The sequence below is a fragment of the Gasterosteus aculeatus genome, chromosome 9, assembly GCF_964276395.1.
Source record: "Gasterosteus aculeatus chromosome 9, fGasAcu3.hap1.1, whole genome shotgun sequence".
Classification (NCBI taxonomy): Eukaryota; Metazoa; Chordata; class Actinopteri; order Perciformes; family Gasterosteidae; genus Gasterosteus; species Gasterosteus aculeatus.
In genome coordinates, this window is record NC_135696.1 from 19,322,996 (window position 1) to 19,337,205 (window position 14,210).

Genomic DNA, 14,210 nt, shown 5'->3' on the forward strand with positions numbered 1-14,210 from the left:
TACTACCTACTGCTAACTACTGTTAGCTACTACTAGCTACTATTAGCTACTACTACCTACTGCTAACTACTGTTAGCTACTACTAGCTACTATTAGCTACTACTACCTACTGCTAACTACTGTTAGCTACTACTAGCTACTACTAGCTACTGCTGCCTACTGCTAGCTACTACTAGCTACTATTAGCTACTGCTACCTACTGCTAGCTACTGTTAGCTACTACTAGCTACTATCAGCAACTACTACCTACTGCTAACTACTGTTAGCTACCACTAGCTACTATTAGCTACTACTACCTACTGCTAACTACTGCTAGCTACGGTTAGCTGCTGCTAGCTACTTCTACCTTGTTCTATTATTATGCCATATGACCTGCAGACACACAGACAGCCAGCAGCCCGATGCAGCGCATCTTAAGCTGTGTGTGTGTGTGTGTGTGTGTGTGTGTTTATTTGTGCTCGCCGTGAAACAATCAGAACAACATCATTTTGTTTTATTGATCCGCGGCCTCGACCTCCGTGGCCCCTACGCCTCTCAACACTTCCCGCCTCTAGTTATGAGAACAGATTCATCGAGCCTCTTATCGCGTAAGACCTTGAGGATGACAACCTGTTCATACGTGTTCGTGTGTGTGGGCGGGCGCACTCACTCACACCTAACCGTGTGCGAGCCGGTGTGTGTGTGTGTGTGTGTGTCTGGAATAATGGAGAAACCTGAGATTGATGGAAAGGTTAATCATTCCTGACAGACGGTGTGTGCTGCTAAATCAGCATTAGGTGAAGTCAGACTGTGTGTGTGTGTGTGTGTACAACAATGTGTGACTGCCTGCTTAAGCTCTAATGAGCGGGTGTCTGCCACTTGATTGGCCGCGAGGGGGGGGGGGGGGGGGCGCTCAGCCAGTGAGGCATCATGGGAAACAGCAGCCTCGTTATTTTCAGCGTACCACAAAAACGACATCGTTCTCGCCGGCTAACTTACATTGTGAGCGTGTGAGCGTGTGTGTGTTGACCTAAGGACGCCGCTTCAGTAACGCGTTCAATAAAAGCTGACACACACACACACACGCACAAACACACAAGCACGTACTGTACATAAAACATGCTTTTGTGTTGACAACATGCCTTCGCACAAGCGAAGCTTCCCGCTCGGTCCTCCCCAGAGGAAGGAAGGCGGAGGCCATCATTGCTTCAAATGATTAACCGAAATAAGTCCCGCCTCCGCGGTGTGTGTGAGCGCCTGACGGACGTCTCTGCGCCGGCTGCAGGTGCTGCATCGCAGCTCCATTTCCACATCAGGCTATTTCAATCAGGACAGACTCCGTCCGAATTGACAAACTTTACACATAATGTATAATATTGAAATGTGCAGAATCTTTGGCGATTGCACTCCATCCTAAACCGGGATAATCAAGGGGCGGTGATGTTCTGCTTGGCAGAATCCCCCCCTGGAGTCCAGACACTGGTGGTGGTGGTGGTGAAGAAGAGAGTTGATGAAAACCAAGGACAAGTGAAGAATGCCTGACAGCTGCTGGGGGCGCCTGATGGGTGGAGGAGGGTCGCATCCGGTTTCACTCTGAAATGACACCTGACAGCGACACAGAGAGAACCCTTTGAAAAAGGTTTGACAGCAACTATGTGATTGGTTTAGAGCCACAGCGCCGCCTCTGTTGGTCGCATACATCTCCGCTGGTTGGGTAGTTCTGGGGGACCAGCTGAAGCGTCTCTACGTTACGTGTGGCATAAAGGTCTTCCTTCTAGAACTGCCGCTTAAGCTCCATTAATAATCAGTTGGGCCTCCGTCACCCTTCACCACCTCGTCCTTTCTTTGTGATGCAAACCCTCCACACTGAAGTGTGTAGCATTTCAACATGCACCACCCGGATGTGTCGTAACGCCTGCTGCTGCTTCTGGGTGCAAATATAAAGAAACAACGGCACCAGACATAAATCTTTTAATGATTTATGATGTTTTATTTCCTCCCCAGATGAAGCAGCAGCGTTTGACATATTGGTCCCGATAGAAGTCAGCTTCCAATCCGTTTCTGTTATTTGTTCAAATCCTGTTGATATTTCTTCATAATTTAGCTCTGACATGCTTGAAAATTGTGACTTTTACACGTCTGGAGCAGCAGGAAATTCCCTCACGTTTGATTATTTCACACTCTCATCTTTGAGGTGTCACATTTCTGAGCCCGAAGCGTGACACACACACACACACACACACACACACACACACAGACACAGACACACACACACAGTGGACCAGCCTGTTCCTGTAGCAGCAAGCGGCCTTTGAACACGGAGCTATAATATAAAACACAAGGACGGGCTCCGACCCAAAGGCCTTGTTGCTATTTAACTAGTTCGTCAACTCACTAAGAAGATTTTACTCATAAATGTTCAGATTACGGCATATTAGTGTTAAGATGAGTTATCCAACGTTATGTTAAACAGGTTATATGCAACAACTCAACAACTCAATTTTACGATGACACATCTTTCCGATGGCAATGATTTGAAATGTATTTTTTACGTCTGCTTGTGAGTCATTACATACGTGTAATATGCTGAAGCTGCTTTCATTCAGCTCCCTGCGAGGCAGCGAGGACGTGGTGATGGCAAACTTGTCGACATGATGTGGCGTGTTTTTCGTACCCAGCAGACAGCAGTATGAATATATGATGAACGTCTTTTTAATATTTACTCTGCTTTAATCTCTATTTTTGGTCGTTACTGAGTCTTATGGGAAATATCTCCCAAGCAGAGAGCTTCTGCCGGTTGGTCCTTTAGTTGATTTTTTTTACAGTTTTTGGGACCTAAAATCACTTTTAAAATGTGCTCTTTACCTGAAACAGAGAAACATTCTGCTTTCCTCGCATGAATATTCACGAGGTGAAACATAGTTCTATAAATGTTCCAAACGAAGCACTTCACAGATGAAGCAGCTGCCAATGAGCTCCTTCGCAAAACAAAACCCTCCCCCCGGCTTATTTTTGGTCCTCTGCCTTCCGCCGGCCGGCATTGTTTTGGGTTTGTGTGGATCTTCTGCGCTCCAAAGCGAGGACGGGGGGATTATTCCATTAGCTGTTTTTCCTCCGCCTGCATAATGTTCTGGGGAGGTTTAATATGGTTCTGGGTGCTTGGTGGAAGAGATCCGACTAGGCCGCAGACTCGCAGCGAGGGTTTTGGGGCGTTTTTGCATAATCCCGAGAGACGTCTTCTCTGAGAACGCGAGTGCCACCTTGCAGATGTCACATTTGAGGGATTCGTGGTCAGATGCTTTAGGACGAGACACACGGACAGACTTTGGCAAACAGGACAAAGACTTAATAATAATAATCGGCTATTTGGGGCTCGTCCCTGTTGCCCCAAAACATGTAGGCACTTTGAAATCTGATCCTGATTAAAGGCATGACGTCTTTGTGTGTGTGTGGAGGGCTTCTGTGTAAGTGTGTGTGTGTGTGTGTGTGTGTGTGACACTTGCTAGCTGCAGATCTGTTAACTTTTATTTCCCCCCGTTTATTTATTGGATTTCCTTGTTTACAACTCTATTAGTCAATAAAAAGCCCCTTTTTAAAAGCGATTCAAGGCCCCTAAACGCACTCACACACACACACACACACACACACACACACGGTAGTTCCCCTGCAAACTTCCTCCCACATGAAAACGTTCCACTTAAGGAGACGGCGTCCTGTTTGACCTTTCCATACATTCATTCAAAAAACGCCCCCCGAGTCCGTGACCTTCGCTCTCTTCTTCTTCTTTGAAGATTTCAGGCCTTTTTTTCCTTCGAGAGCGCCAGCGTTGGTTCGTCGAGTGCGTCCCACGAGATTCACCTCGTTGGTGAGCGGCGTGAGAAGCTCCGCCGGCTTCCTGTGGGAACCAACTTTCACCGAGGGTCGTGCGAGCACAAGCGGGATTATATTCAAAAGACGACAACTTGATCCCGCGCATTGAGGCGTTAATTGGCGACGGGTTGAAGCTGACGCGCACCGGCAGATTTGTTTGCCCGTTTCCCTGTAAAACAAAACGACGGTAATTAATTCTAATTAGAGCGAATGTGAAGGTTTTTAGAAAAATGAACCACAACGTGTTCATTTTCCGCAGAAAACACGAGGAGACCAAAGACGTCGGGTAAGACGCTCTCGATTTGAGCGAAATCCCAGCGCGTCGATGTAGTTATCAATCCCGCGTTTACCTGCTCGCTGCGATAGAAACGCGGGTGATTAGAGGTGGTGCCGCCGACGTCTGAGCGCTTTATCAATAAACAGATATGGATCCGCCGCCACTCGTCTGGTTCTGCTGTTTATTGGAGCTTAAAGGCAACGCGGGACACATCGACGGCCCTGATGGCATCTCGTTACGCTGCGCATGGGACTTCTTTCACACTCTATCAAGTCGGCGAGAGCTTTATTGGAGGAAAATGCTTCAACGTTTAGCTTGGCTTCTGTTATGTGAGGACTGTGATTAAGTGGATCTGGTCACAAGCACGAGGCGGCTTTTGGGGGAAAAGTCGCGTTTGACCGCTGTGATTTCTGCCATCAGGATCCAAGAAACAAACAATGGGCTGTTTACTGAGGCTATTTACTGTAGCTTTCAGTAAAGGATGGGAGAAAAGAGCAAAAAACACCTGTTTACCAATGAAAAATGTAATCCCAAAAGGTTAAATTACAAATAGTTTGAAAATAATTGACTTTTATGGTGTTTCTTTTCAATTTTTTAAATCAGCATCATACATTTAATTTTTGAATTGTCATTTGAGGTAAGAAGACAAACGACTAACCGCCACAGCCTCCATCATGAACGAGTCCTCCATTAAATCAAGAGCAGCCACTTAAATCATCATCGCTGGTCACAAAACAGCACTTGCAATCCGGCGCTCAGTCAGCACTGACGGCCCCCCCGGCAGCTGTGGCGTCCCCCCCCCACCACCCCAGTCATGATGCCTCCTGATTGATCGGCCAGCCAACGGCTGTCGCTCCTTCGTTTTGTTTTTACCTCCGGAGCCTCTCGTGCTGAAAACCGCCGTGTTAACCGGGTTTCATCGGCCAGTGATGAACGATTCAGGCCGCGATCACACAGGTCCGGGGTGGTATCGTTGAAAAAAAGCGCAGGTACACTTTCCAGTCGGGCTTTTGTGTCGTGTGATGCAATTAAATGCTGCGAACAAAGTAGATCGGACCCAAATAACTGGCGGCTTGTGTCCTGTTAAAGTGATACCAATGCTATGCAAATAATGCTGTTTCTCTACACAATCATTCTGTTCACACAACAAGCCCCATCGCCCTCTCTCTGTGCACGCACACACACACGCACACGCACACGCACACAGGTAAACACGGCCTTGGCAGTGAAATTCTCTCTCTCACGGACAAACACACACAATCTTTCTCTTTCAATCTGGACAGATAAATTGAATCCGTGGTCTTGACGGGCGAAGAGGACGAATAAAAATCACCTCATTACGTGACCCCACGCACACACACACACACACACACACACACACACACACACGCACACACATACACACGCACACACACACGCGGTCACAGGTCATTCACCTGCGTCAGGCGCGGGAATAGAATCCCGGTCGAACGTCGTGTGTCGGGGGAAGCGCTGAGACGCGAGCTCAGTTGGCGAGGGAACGGCGTACATTGGGATTTAAACCGTTGACCGATGAAGACGACGACGATGGCGTCCTCTCAATCTTCGTCTGTCCTCTCTGTCCGCTCGGCGGTGAAGACCCGGCCTGTTCCCCGCAGTGCGAGCGTGACCAGCGAGGTGCAGCCGGAGAGATTATTGATCGTGGCAGACATGTTAGATGTTATCTAACCCCCCCCCCCCCCCGCCCCCCCCGTTGATTCCTTCTAAGAATCTTTATTTGTGCACGGCTGCGATAGACAACGGAGCCCGGCGGGATTCACAGGTAAACATTTTCAGTTTTCCATTATTTCATTTATTCCACCCGAGGAATTTATAGTCCGTGCAAATGAAGGTAATGTATTATTCTAGTGTGTTATGAGAGGAGGACTTCTGAGGCTGAAGGGAACTGGAAATATTGTTCATAGCTTTAGAGCTAAAAGCTGAATCCGACATTTAAACCCATTTAAATTAAACTCAGTTGGAGTTGCGTCCACGTTGTCCGAGGCGTCGTCCGTCCGATGCGTCCCTGCACCTCAATGCTGCCAAGAACAACGTTTTCCCCGAGAAAATCAAATTGAAATATACAATCTCAAGCTACCGGAATCAGCATGAAGCTAAATTCACAGAGTGTGGAATAAAAACTACCCGGAGAGCAAAAGAACAAAGAGGTTCTGTCACCTTTATTCTGAGTATTTGCTTTGTATGCGGCCGGCGTCTTGCAGCGACGGTTAAAAGCCAAAGACTCAGGGACAAAGAGGCAGGACGGAGACAAAGAGGAAGGAGGCGAACGTCTTTACCTTTGGAGTCGGAGGACCTCCGCGGAACCAGCGGAGCCTTCAGCCTGGGCGAACTTTTCACATCACTGTCGAGAAGAGAGAAGGTCGGGTGGGGGGGGGGAGGATGGAGAGAGGGGACGCGCGGCGGTTAGAAAGGTGGGAGATTCCTTTGAAAACGATTTGGCGGCCACATAAAAAAGAAAGTCCCCAAATAGGACGGTGGAGCAGCGTCAGGAGAGAAAAAACGAAGTTCACGCTGCAGGTTTTCCCCACCGGGTTGCTTCGCTCAAGTGAAGCCCGTTAAATGGTCGTAAATAAAGTTGAGGTGAGGAGAAAGGGGTGGGGGGGGGGGGTGGGGGTGTCCCCATTAGAGAGACGAGCTGAGGACGGCAGCACCGCCGGACAGCTGGAGACGTGATGGACGCAGAGAGGGAGACAGCGAGGAAGAGCTCTTATTTCCGAGGCCAATCGGAGCCTCTTGCTCGTCTCCTTCGTCCCCTGACGTCACTCTTCTGACGCCTGCAGGTGTCAAGTGGACCGAGTGTGCAGGAAGACGAGCGTTTAGTCCGCAAAGAGACATGAAGACTTCAACAGGGCCGGCAGGGAGCGCTTCTACTTCAAAAAGTGCTGCCCTTGTTTTTAATAAGGAAAATGATCTGAACGAGACTTTGGTTTTGATTCACCATAATTTGCATTTTTTCTATTTCCAATATATTATTTTAAACAAACTATAACAATTATTTTCTTTTCTTATTTCTTTTTCTTTTTCCTACTTTTTCAGCCTTTTCATTTTGTAAATTCTAATCTTATTGCATTCATTTTTCTATGCTTTTTTTTGACATACCAAACGATGACATACGATAACACGTCATTACAACCAATGTGACATTCTACTATTCTTTTTAATATATTATGACTTAAATGTTCCCGTACTGTTTCTAATCGTACTATAAAATGCTTTTTTTTAATCCCTTTTGTAAGATAACACACCGTAACTTCTTAAAGCCTTTTTACAAAGTCCCCGTCCACTCATGAGTCTTTCTGCAAAGAGAAGAAGAGCTTTCTGGGATTTCTAATCATAAACTAGTATTTGAAGGTCGGTAATTGAAAATGTGATACTGCAATCATCTCTGAGATGTTCTTACGCTCAATGAATGGACCTAACGGAGGTTCCAAAGGCTTTCTCAAGGTCCAGTCTTTCTCCAGCCCTGAATGTTACTGCTTTCATGTCTCAGGTGAGGTAAATTCCCACAGTCGAGTCGAGTCTTTATCTCTGTGTCTAAATTCTACAGCTCCATTCTCCACTTTGACCCCGATCCACTCAACCTCCTGCCACGTGCAAAATAATATAAAATACTAAATACTAATAAAATAGGGGAATCTTGTCTTTGGTATCTTCATCGCTCGACATTAGAAATTTGACTAAAAACTGAAAGTATTTCAAGGGAAGCAGCATTAAGTGCAAGAGGAAACAGGGAGCACAGTGGGGGAGTGTGTGTGTGTGGGGGGGGGGGGGGGGGGGGCAGAGGGGGAAAAGGGGGAGGGAGGGGGAAGAGAGGGGGAGAGATGGATGAGAAAGCCTGCGGAAAAACAATAACTGAAATCCGAGGCTCTGATGCATTACTGCTGGCAAATTAGCTAACCAACTACTACAGTGCTGTCACACACACACACACACACACACACACACACACACGGGCAGCATTCTGTTCCTCGTGCATCGGCTTCTTGCTCCTCTGTGCTCCCTCGGCTGAAGGGTTAGCAGAGAGGAGCTGTTTGTTGTTCTCCGTGCAGACCGGTGCGTCTGTGGAGGCTAAAAACATTAACCAGCAGGCCCAGCAGCGCCGTGAGGGAGTGAGTCACCCTCAGCTGCCCCAGTGGGAGGGCTGCAGCGTGGGGGGGGGGGGGGGGTGATCATGTTGGCTGCAGGCGAGCTCAGGGTGCACCGAGCCGACCCGGGGTCACGCGCTTCTGGAGGTCACATCTCCTGACTGTTGACTGAGGATGTGATAAATGCGTCGGTTTGATACGTGGCTGAATGCGGATGAAATAGAAGCAGTGCGCAAAACAAAAGTATTGATCCTGTGAAAACAGATTAACCCGCTTCCTGCATGTCTGCTCCGAATCAACTAAATTCCAAGTGCACATAGGACAGTGTGTCAGAGTCGCCATAATAATAATAATAATAATAATACAGCGGGACGTTGGACGGCTGGACAAGATTTCAATTTGATTTCTGACTTTCTTTTCCTATAAGTGTGACCTTTTCAGTTCAGAATCTGCCGTTTAAAGGCGCTGTTCTTTATTGATCGAGGGTTGTCGGGAGCAGCACGTGTGTCAAATACGAACGATGTCACTGGCAGGTGTAGCAGGTGTAGCGGGTGTAGCAGGTGTAGCAGCCTGAATGTTGTAAGGTAGAATCCGTTGGAATAAAGAGTCACGTCCGCTTCGGTTGTTAAAGTCTATCGGTGCAGGATGACACCAGCATGAAGAGATCCAGCTCTCCGTCCCTGCTGTTGTTTTTATGTGTATTTGGTGTTAATATCAGTATCAATATCAATGGATGTTTATGTCAAAGGGGTTTTTCTTTGGTTCTAATCGTCTTTGTTCAGCACGGTTCTGCAAAGCTGTTCAGCATCTGGTTCAGAATCACTCTGATCTCATCAACCAGGCAGAAGAAAGCAGACACAGTTAATGACCAGCTAGCGAACATGTCGGACCATTTGGCAGCTAATGAGTCAGATATTTCCCTCAGGAGTCGGAGAAGACCAAACCGGAGCTCAAAGCAGCGATAAACTTTCATGAAGACAGAAATTTTCCTTCAAACAAAATGCTGTCCTCAGAGTGCGTGTGGAGGAACCTCTCGTAGGAAACGCCGTCACCACCACGACTCCATGAGGCGGGTAAGACGTCCGTGTTGGCAGAGACTTGAACCTGCTCTGCGGGACGACAAAGGACGCAGACGGAACGCTTCCGACTTCAGACGCAAAAAAAAAGCTGTTTTGCAAAGGACAAACCCTGGATGACGAAGACGTCAAAGGACGAGGGCTCTCAGGGGCTCTCAGGGGCTCAGGGGGGCCGGCAGGTGGGTAAGTCCGTCCGACGGGGAGCTAAAGGAGGACACTGGAGGGCGGGATGAACACCCACCAGGAAAGGACACAAAAAACAATCCGCGGCAAAAACACTTTGAAGGAGGCGGCGAGGGTCAAACCGAGACGAGGACAAGTGGACTGAGGAGGACCCGCCGTTTCGTTACAGACTAGGAGCCGGCACTTGGACTCGACGCCCCCCCATCCCCTCCCATCCGGCTCCACAAGCTCGGGAGCATCCGTTCACACGTAAAAGGTCCGGACGGGACAGCGAGGAACACGCGTTTTAGAGGACGTGTCAAATCCGTAAATAATGTCCACATGACTTGGAAAAAGAACATTTCCCTCGGGGCGCCTGAGCTCGTAACGTGTCGCTTTGTGTTTCTCGGCGGCATCACGTGACTAAATCGCCATTGACTCAGAGTTCCCCCCCCCCGGCGGCGGGCGCAGCGAAGACGCTGACACGGTCAACCTCAACTTGACCCACGTGTGCGCAGCTCGATCGACTTGTAGCACAGCGGCCCGCGCGACCGCGCCCCTTCGCTGCCCTCTCGCAGCCATTGGATGAAAGCCAGATGGAGGCGGAGCGGGACGGCGTCTCAATATGTGGTGGTGAAGTCCCACGCGGAGGTCAGTCAGCTTTGGATTCATCGTCAAAACTTCGTTTGAGTGGAGTCTCTTTGAGTGGAGACGTCGTCCTCAGCAGCATTTCAAACCGAGTCACATGAATCACAATCGCATTAAGGCCTTTTTCCATTTCCCGCTGATAGCGGCGCTCCCCCGCTCCCCCCCCCCCCCCCCATGCGCTCGGGTCACCGATCGGCTGTGGCCCGCCGGGTGGAGTTCGGAGGCATTACCGCCGCAGAACAACACAACGCACAAACACACACACGCCTGGAAACATACTGCCTGAGAGCTGAGCGCTGATTTACTAATGAGCCGTCATGGTGACAGATACTGCCATTTAATTGGCTGGTAAAGGAGGCAATTAGGATGCAGTGCTTAGGGAGGGGGGGGGGGGGGGGAGGGGGGGCCCGTGAGAGTGGGGGGAGACGGCGACCACGCCGCTTTGCATTATCAATCCCGGTGATTCCGTCCGGCTGCATCCGGGATCTGCTGCTCAGCCGGCGTCGGCTCTCGTTGGCTCCCGGAGTTTCTCTTCACTTTGGTCGGCTCGTTATTCCGCCGTCTCACTCCGTCACGCCGCTCTCCCTCGCCTCCCCTTTTTCCTTCAAACTTCCACCATCTGCTGGCTCAGTGTGCAGCATCTGTCCCACCGCTTCCCCATCACTCTTATTCTCATTTCGTTCCCGCCTTTTGCTCAGCAGCTTGTTCTCGTTCCTCACGCGGCTCGTAGTGTTTCAGAGATCCTCCTTTTGACCCGAGTTCACAGTGTTTACAAAGTGTGACAATTCACGACGGCAAACATGATTTATGGAGGACTTTCTTTATTGCTTGGAACCAAACGATCTATATTTTTCTCGTTTAATGATTAGACTCGTCTGCACCTCCACCTCCATGCTGATTACTTTCATCACTAAAACTCTTTGAAAAGGCCTGGGATCCTTTTACACACTGAGCATGTGCAAGTGATTAATACAGATGTGCATGCAGCTGCTTCCTCACAATATTTGATTATTTTTCCTTTTTCTTTAAAATGGATATTGATCTAAGGACAATAAAATGAAGATGTATAAACGTGAGGTCAGTTTTCTTGCATCGTTTGAATGATGAATTACTTGTTTGTTTGTTTCAGCATGTTGTCTCACTTCGCGTCCACGTCCATTTTCTGCTTTCCGTATGTAAAGAAAGAAATCTACAGAATGTAAGAAAAAAATAAGTGCATGCTCGTTGCCATGCAAGTACAAACTATACAACCGCATCACTAAACTACATAGAATATTGTGATATAAGAGAAAAGAATGTGCAAGAAGAAGAGAGGAGACAGAGACAGATTTTCTCTCTATTTCTCTCCATTTCCTCCCGTCGTCTCTGGCTCGTCATGCACACGGGGGGGACGCTGGAAAACCTTAGTCTCATGCATAATGTTCTGTAAATATTTCCCGGTGTGCGTCAGCGTGTTTGAGCGCACGCGTGTGTTTGTGTGTGCGATGATATCTTGTATGAGCCGGCGAGGACCGAGCACGGATCAGTGACCTTCGCACTGTTACATTTTTAAAGCAGGCCGTGCATAATAGATCGAGCCGGAACAAAACAGCAAAGGATGAAATATGAATTCAAATAATCTGAGCTAGAGAGATGGCCGCCGGGGGGGGGGAGAAAAGGAGTTGATAGATCTGAAAGACAATGGACGAGAGTAGGTGAATGGAACGAGGGCGGATTAAGTGTCCTTATGTTTTGACTTCAGGCTCACCTTCGATAAAAGATGACGATTATTTTTCATTAACCAGAAAGGGATTCTGTCCTATGATAAAAGGCTGAGAACTAAAATGAAGGCAAAATGTTTTTAGAAATCATTTGAAAATGAATCCGACCTCTTTTTCCATTTCAGTCTTTTGAATATTTGAGATTGAGATTCCTCTGAAAATGAAGTTGTCCACATTAAGTGACAAACACTGTCAAGCTTTGCCTCTACGAACAAACTCAAACGAGCTTCATGCAATTCATTCTGCCGCTGTCTGTCTATTTTTCTGTTGCGCCTTCAAAAAAGGCTTTAATCTAGTGAATAAATAAAACGCATTATTTTTCAATACTTTTCAAGACGCAACCTCAGGGCCACAAAAATAAAGCAAATGCTGAATTGCCTTAAAGCTGCATTCTCTCTGATGGCTGTGAGGCAGCGACGCCTCTGGTGACAGAAGGAAGTCGGATTGTGTAGAAGCGTAGAAGAAAATAACGTAATAACTTTATTTATTCCCTCATTAAACATTGTGAAGATGAGTTTATTGTCTCAAGAGCCGTTTTCCAGCCTTCTGCACAGCAGGATCTTCATTCATAAAATGACGGTCCCATTTAAAGCCAAATAGACAATAAAGCAGAGTATGCTTTAGGGGGCGGTGCTACCTTTGATTGACAGGTCACTACCATGGTACACGACGAGGAGAAAGCTTCCTCAAAATGAAAGTTTAATTTACAGAAATAAACCGACACCCAGTTTGTCGCGACCTTTTTGGCCTTTGTGAGCGTCTCCGTCTGACTCTATTCATGCGAAATGAAGCGCTCACTTTCTGCGTATTAAACTTGGATTTGACATTTACCACTCCTGCTGTTCCACCCGGTGGAAAATCTTTCCAGACTTCCCGCTTTGAAGTCCTCGCGGGTAGCGGATGATCAAAAACCGGCGAGTTCTCGCTCATCAGCAAACCGCCGCCTGCTCGGCTGCAGACGCTCATTAGATTCAGAGGTTGCGAGAACGAGCTGTGGGAGAACCGGACCTGACGGCCGCTCCCTTCACCTCCCGCCGCCGCGGACAAACGAGACGGCTCGCGGAGAGAGAGAGAGGCGCGCCGAGGGGGCCTCATCAGATCCTCCTCCAATCGGCGAGCTAACGCCACGTTGGGAGTAAAACCAGGTGGTACTCGCTGGAGGATTCAACGGGCCAAGAGCTGTAAAATAAGTCGGAACGGACCGGAGACGAAGCTGCTTCTGAGGTCCGACGCCACGGCGCCCAGGTCACCCAGCGATGGATGGAGGTCGCTCGGCGCGTTTCATGAATCATGTGCAAGAAAGAGAGACGCCATCGGGGGAAAAAAAGAGGAACCCGGGCGGCCGAGGGAGCAGGCGGCCATGTGGGCGACGTCGAGGATGAAAAGCGTTTCGCTTCTCATTGTGCTCAACGCGAAACGACCACAGAGGTAGAAACTCATCGCTCCGATTCATAATAGGCCTCATGCTGCAGGAGGAACAGCTCACATCGCAGCAAAATACAGATTCTGTGTGAAAAATATGTCACGGTTCTCAGTTTTCGCCGACAAATTCGAAGTGTATCGAATTAAAACTAGAAACTGAATTGAATTAACATAAATAAGGAAAGCTTAGGGTTGCAAGCAAAATGTAGCCTGAGGGATAAATAATACAATAATCATATTCCAGACCTAGTTTTCTTTAGCTTTGTTCTAGCCAGAGATCATCAGCACCAAAATAAACCGAACTCTCCATCCTGTCCGTATTCCAAAGGTTTCTACTGATTCTACTGATCAAGATCGAGGCGGAGATACAGACACATATTGACTCAATATATTTGAGTCAATATGTGAAGAAAATAATGATTCTGGACTGGATCCACCGTTCTGTGGTGGAAATGTGTCCAAATTGACTTTAAACTCAACAGCATTAAAACCTACTTTTATGTTTTAGCAGTAAAAGCACCTTGTTGCGTGAGTTCAAGCCCCTTTATGCGACATCCTTTGTGCGGCAGGAGGAGGCTTCACCCTGCTCAGGGTCACACACACACACACACACACACACACACACACACACACACCAATAGATCTCACGACATGTTCAGACCGGTGCACAGGATCGTTTTCCCCCCGTCTCTGCATCCTGTCTCCCTCGGCCGCTGTCACAGGAACACTCGCGTGTGCACACCTCTGATTTCACGCCTCATCACCCGCGTGACCCACATAGACCAGGAGCTAATTCACACAGGAGACAGGGGGGGGAACAGGAGAGCGACGGGAGGCAGACGGGCCCGAGCGACGGGAGGACGGGAGGCCCGCCGCTAAATGAGACAAAGCG

General features: G+C 48.3%; 1 protein-coding gene across 2 annotated transcripts in view; it reads right to left on the reverse strand.

The window, feature by feature from the left end:
- Positions 1 to 14,210, reverse strand: part of LOC120825763 (protein ELFN1) — a 62,402-nt gene that overhangs the window by 14,095 nt on the left and 34,097 nt on the right. The window contains exon 2 of one of the 2 annotated variants that reach the window (XM_078079553.1): positions 6,442 to 6,506. The exons of the other annotated variant lie outside the window; for it this stretch is intronic. The gene's annotated coding sequence lies outside the window, so the exon portion shown is untranslated. The remainder of the gene's footprint in view (positions 1 to 6,441; positions 6,507 to 14,210) is intronic. 2 annotated transcript variants of the gene reach the window in all.